The sequence below is a fragment of the Pseudocercospora fijiensis genome (genome assembly GCF_000340215.1).
Source record: "Pseudocercospora fijiensis CIRAD86 unplaced genomic scaffold MYCFIscaffold_1, whole genome shotgun sequence".
Lineage (NCBI taxonomy): Eukaryota > Fungi > Ascomycota > Dothideomycetes > Mycosphaerellales > Mycosphaerellaceae > Pseudocercospora > Pseudocercospora fijiensis.
Window position 1 is genome coordinate 5,325,719 of NW_006921532.1, and position 6,210 is coordinate 5,331,928.

Consider the following 6,210-nt stretch of genomic DNA (forward strand, 5'->3'; position numbering starts at 1 on the left):
ACAATAAGGGACCGTTTGTCCGGCTAGAGGGCTATAAGGATGCTTAGGGGTTCGAAAAAGTGCCCGAGAGCTTCCTCTTTCGAGCCCCTAAGCTTCCTTATAGCCCTCTAGCCGAATAAACGGTCCCTTATTATCTAACCTAACGGCATTACGCTAGGTTGTATGCGTCGGAGCAAAAGCCGTTTAGAGTTAAGGTTAGGCCTATTATCGGCTTCGCGAAGGCTACCGACAAGATCTAGGTTTAGCGTTTTAGTAATACTAACTAGGTTAGATTCCGCCTTGCCGACTATAGTATCCTAAATGCTATAACGCGATAGATTACTATAAATAATTACTTCCGTTAATACTACGGAATTACCCTTAGACACCTAGATCGTCCGGTACTTAACGTTAGTATACGCGCTAATCCCTAGTACCTACCTGCCGAGCTGTGTATAATCCGTACTAATAAGCCTTATCGACGCCTGCTTAGAGGCGACTAGACTTCTAAGATGCTCAAATTCGCAGCTATATTTCTAAACCTCGATGCTATATCTATTACCGGAACTCCTAGTACTAGGCTTAGGAATAGTCCGCGGCTCTTCCGTCTTACCGATCCTACCGGTAATTATTAGTCAACTCCCGTAAAGCTATTTAGCTTCTCGGTAGGTACTAGTATAATTACAGTGCCCGGCCGTATCCTAGATACTCCTCGCGTAGGCTATAATTCGAATTCGAAACCTAGTACACTATAGAAGGACTGCTAGAACTTGCAGAGCGTTAAGTTTACTAGACCTAGAAAATTTGACAAGTAGTCGGTCCTAGTTACTAACCGTAAGAGCAATCGAGGCAGTGCACTATACAGTAACCTAGGTAGTCCTAAAAAGGCCTTTACAAAGCTCTACGGTAGTAAAGAGAAGTATCCGAAGATAACCGTAATTATCGTTAGTAAGCGTTACTATACTCGTTTCTACCCGACTCGTAGGTAGGATATATATAATAACTGTTAGAACCTACTCGCAGGTATAGTCGTCGACTATAGTGTCGCCGACAAGATCTATATAGGGTCGGGCTATAGGCACATTTAGGACTTTAAGGCATAGCACGACCCGCTTACTACGTAGTTACTAAGGACGAAATTAAGTTTAAGGCGGATAAACTTTAGCAATTTACACACTACCTCTACTACCTCTTTAGCCGTGCGATAAAGGCTGTGTCTATCTGCCTACTAGCATACTACGCAGACCTTCTTTGCGAGCGTAGCCGTACCTATTTGTTTAGCGTCCTAGCTAAGAGTTATAGCAGTAATTCTTTAGTCTTTAACGCTGGACAAGAGTAGTCTCGTCTAGAGGATAAAGAAGAAGAAGAAGAAGAATTCAATATTAGGAGAATAAACTTTAGCAATTTATATACTACTACTACTATATCTTTAGCTATACGACTAAGGCCGTATTTACCTATACTAGATATGCACCTTAGCAATCTAGCGCCCGGACTCGATATAAACCTAACAACGCCGTAGGCTCGGATCTAGTACCGGCATATTAAAAGGGCATATAAGGCTACAATTATTATTAAGCAGCTAATCCCTTCGTTATAGGCGAAGGCAAATGGCTCTACCTATAACGAAGAGGTTAGCTACTTAATAATAATTGCAGCCTTGTATGCCCTTTTAATATACCGGTGCTAGATCCGAGCCTGCGGCGTTGTTAGCCTCGACCTTCGTTAACTACGGTATAACTACGACGGCGACGAAAATCCTATAGTACTTCTACCGAGAATTATAACGAGATGCTATAAAAGACAAGAAACTATATAGCGGGACCTAAAGCAGTGCGGAACTCGTGCGAGTCGAGACTAATTAGGCTATCCGCCGCGAGTCGGTAGTAGTAATAGTAGCAATAGGATATAGATCTAGTAGCCGAGAGGCTAGATAGGATAAGGAAACTAGATAGCGGGAAGTAAAGTAGTGCGGAACTCGTGCGACTCTAGGCCGAGTAGGCTATCCGCCGCGAGTCGGTAGTAGTAATAGTAGTAATAGGATATAGATCTAGTAGCCGGGAGGCTAGATAAGACAAGGAAACTAGATAGCGGGAAGTGAAGCAGTGCGGAACTTATACGACTCTAGGCCGAGTAGGGTATCCGCCGCGAGTCGGTAGCAGTAATAGTAGCAATAGGATATAGATCTAGTAGCCGGGAGGCTAGATAAGACAAGGAAACTAGATAGCGGGAAGTGAAGCAGTACGGAACTTATACGACTCTAGGCCGAGTAGGGCATCCGTAGTAAGTCGGTAGCAGTAATAGTAGCAATAGGATATAGATCTAGTAGCCGGGAGGCTAGATCGGATAAGGAAACTAGATATCGGAAAGTCAAGCAGTGCGGAACTTATACGAATCGAGGCTAAGTAGGCCATCTATAGCGAGTCGGTAGCAGTAGTAGTAGTAGTAGAATACTAGGATAGTAGCTAGGATAATAATTTCAACTAGTAGCAGCTAAACTCTTCGGCACTATATTAATCTATATTGAGGCCTATCGCGATGAAATGCATAGGCATACGTATCTGTAATTAAATTGGTCGCTATATATACCGGAATGTTTCAAGTTACTTCTATATAATTCGACAATCCGCGAAGGCGTAGTTGCCGCTAGTATATAGGATACAGGTCAGTCTAGCGCTAACCGAGCGTCTAACACGAAGACGGTAATACTAGAAAATAGCATCGTAATACAGTAGGATATAAGTTTGATATGTTAATAGTATTACCGAAAAGTGTAGGCTAACTCTAAGATGCCGAGTCGTAGTATTAATCCGCCCCTAAATCATTAATCGACCCCGAACTTAGTAACCCTATATATAAATAATGCATATGTCTATACTAGACTAGCAGTACTCGTACGCTATCCTGCGATAGCATACAATACTGCCTTAAGCCGACCGTAGCAAACGTTTATCGTACTGCTTAGAGTTAGCGGTAGCTAAATATTCGAGTTATAGTAAAACGTACTTCTCTAGACACTATCGATATACTACTTATCTACGCCGCGGACTAAAGCAATAGTACGATCCTTACTAGCGTCCTAGTCTAACACACTGCCGTCCGGAAACATAATATAGTCGGCGAGCTTAGTATTAGCTAGAACTAGATCGTATAGGAGGTATGCAAACCAGTCTTCTAGGTACGAGCGATCGAGTAGCAAATCCTTGTTAGCGAACTAGCCTATAAAATAGAAAGAGGCACTAGTAGTAGTGTAATTGCTACCGACTAGAAAATAGTAGACGCGAGCATTGTTACCCTCCCCGGCCTGCTAGTATAGAAAGCCGATTAACTCTAGGTTATAACCTATAATATCCTATTAAGTATAGGCGAGCGAGTAGGTAACACCCGGCTAAAGCACCTACATCGACACGATTAGCTCTAGATCTCGCTACGTCGAAGATATAGTCTAGTATAAGGGCAATTCGACCCCGACCGGAAACACACCTAGCCGACCTTAATACCTAGAACCCTAAAGCGGGTTAGAGCCGCGGGCTCTAGCTAATAGAATAGTGCTATTAGCTAGGGAGCGGATAACTAGCGCACTATCCCTAGAGCGACGCGAGACCCGATACTTAGCTACGCTAGAGGTTGAGACATAGGTTGATATTAATAAGTCGGCGTATAGGTCTGTATAATAGCGTATATATAATAGCGTATGTATAATAGCGTATGTATAAAAATCAAATAGAGTCGACAGGATAAGGCTTTATACTTCTATCTAATAGGCGTACCGATAGGGTAGTCGTAACTGCTACGAGTCTTAGAGGCCTTAGATTTAATATAAACCGGTTATTAGATGCCGGCTTAAACGACGTCGTTACTAAGTCGGCTAAGCAATACTTACTAGCAGTCACTCGAGCGCTATTCGTTTACTTTGCTTAGGAATATAACCTAGCTATAATATAACTAGAGCAAGCCTTAGTAGTACCGGGCGAATTTAACGTAATTAATAATGCTACGGGGCAGTATTAAACCGGAGCAATGCTACTCCTATACGTATACAGAATTGAACATATACAACGCATTTTACGGTATAATATACAGGCCTTAGGGCGTTAGAAGTAACGTAGAAGTCTAGTCGAAGTGTAGTACGGTCGTTTATATTTAGTATTAATTTTCCGATTAGTCCTAACTAGTAGCCGAGTCGGACGGCGAGTCGGTATACAAATTAGTATTCAAATATTATCGCAAGAGGCGCTAGTAGAGTGACATTAAGTTAGTATAATCGAACGGGATAAATCCGAGATTTTGCCGAATCCGCGGGCTACGAATCGATATCGAGTCGGACCCCGACTTATGCCTAACTTCGTAGTAGTAGAGCCTTAGTAACTTCGTATACGTCGATATACGGCAACCCTATAGTAGCTATAGTACTAGCGCCTATTATCGAAAGCTAACTATATATATAGTAATGTCTTACTATATCGAATGCGGGTTATATAACTGGCTACTTAAAAGCTCCTACGGCTATAAGCAATACAGAAACAAGTACGAGAAACGCGTCGTACTAAAAGAATTTACCGAGCACGATTCTACTACAAACAATGCCGCGAAGCGAGCCCGACTTAACTTATATACGATCTAAGGTAGTAACTAGAGCGCCGAACAAGCCGACGACAGATCGATACTAGAAGGCACATAGCAAGACGTAAATAAAGAAGGCACAATAGAAGCTGTTCTAGCAACGATATTAACGCTAATAGTACTAGCGCTATAGGAAGACAAGGGAAGTATAGATAGCATTAAATAGGATAGATATCTTAAATTACCGGAATTCGACATATAGGATAGCCTAGCGGACGAAGACGAAATAGAAAGCGTATAGGCAACTGCCGCCGGAACGACAATAACGCTAGGAAGCTAGAAGTTAATAAGATTACGGCTAACACTAAAAGGCTACTATACCGCGGATAATATCGATGTATTTACCGAATACACTAGCCGTACCGCTAGCAAGCCTATAGCTAAGTATAGCATAATTACAGTTTAGTATAGTAGAGTAAATACAAGCGCCTAATCTATAAGCAGCGTTGAAATACGAATACAAGATACTTCGGGCGAGTACGGAATATTCAAGTTACTATTCGATATAAGCTTTACGCAATTCTTAAAGAGAGAGAGAATATCCGGACATGCAATTGCGAGGCTTTTCTAAGACGAGAGGCTAGTACTACTATACGATCTACTAAGCTAGAAAAGTATAAAGGCTATAACGTCGAAACTACGAGCCGGCGGTATACTACTATCGAGGGCATTAGATTAAATAAAGGTTCGAAAGCTATGCCTTCCGATAAGTCGAACGGGTTGCGGCAGCACGGAGCTAGTGCTGCGATACCGATCCGTTAAGAAAGCAGTAATATTCTTAATAGGTTATAGTAGCTTTAGGAATAATCTAGTATATAAGCTATATCGAGCGTAGACGACTAACGACCTACTACGGCGAATCTACTCTAATATAGCGTTAGCAGACTAGTAGTAGGATACCTAGAGCAAGATAAACATAGACGGCGCAACGATCGTACCTCTAATCGTATTAACCGATAAAACGTAGATAACTAACTACTAAGGTAACTTAATAGCATACCCTATATACCTTACTATCGGAAACCTATACGCACGAGTACGCAACGCGAACAACAGACCCGGCACGATCTTACTAGGACTACTACCGGTCGTTAAGGATAGCGATAGTTTTACTAAAAACAGTATATATTATATATCGATAGTATATATATTTCGCTCCGCTATAAAAGCGGCCGACGGCGAGGGCTAGGACATTATATACGCAGATAGCGCGACGCGTAGGTGCTTTCCAATCTTAGTAGTAATGTTAGTAGACTATAAAGAGCAAGTTACAATTACCGGAGTCAAGACAAACATATATTGCCTAAGTTGCCTAGTATACCCGATAGAACGAGAGTACCTCGATATTATAGCAGAATAGCGGTTATACGAATCTACGAAGCAGCGACATCTAAGGCAACGCAAAGGCGAATATATAGCGAAGGATCCGTAGAACGTCTACGATATCGATTGCTTTATATAGCGCTAGAAACACGTCGACATATACCGGTCTTTAGTAGTAGATATACTATACTAGCTACTAAAAGGAGTGCTAATATACGCAATCTAATAGACTACGGACCTACTAGTAGACAAGATAAGCTATATAAAAACGAGGAGATACCGACT